At 50.2% G+C, this 249-nt stretch overlaps 1 protein-coding gene across 2 annotated transcripts in view; it reads left to right on the plus strand.

Moving 5' to 3' along the window:
• The window catches only part of NUDT9 (nudix hydrolase 9), a 37,757-nt gene that overhangs the window by 33,922 nt on the left and 3,586 nt on the right, over positions 1 to 249 (plus strand). The window lies entirely within an intron of this gene.

The raw sequence follows: 249 nt of genomic DNA on the forward strand, positions 1-249 counted from the left end.
CTCACCTCGGCCTCCCAAAGTGCTGGGATTACAGGCTGAGCCACCGAGCCCGGCCTGAGGGTTTTATGAATTTAAAGTCTGCCTCAAAAGAGAAGCAAGCATATAGAACGCTGTGTTAAAGGTTCTATGATATTTACCTTTCTTTAAAAAATGTTTTTGAGCCGGGCTCGATGGCTCAACCTGTAATCCCTCGCCTTTGGGAGGCTGAGGTGAGTGGATTGCCTGAGTCCGTGGGTTCGAGACCCGCCT

This window comes from Carlito syrichta, unplaced genomic scaffold (genome assembly GCF_000164805.1).
Source record: "Carlito syrichta isolate Samal-C Ts95f unplaced genomic scaffold, Tarsius_syrichta-2.0.1 Scaffold313819, whole genome shotgun sequence".
In the NCBI taxonomy this organism is placed as follows: domain Eukaryota; kingdom Metazoa; phylum Chordata; class Mammalia; order Primates; family Tarsiidae; genus Carlito; species Carlito syrichta.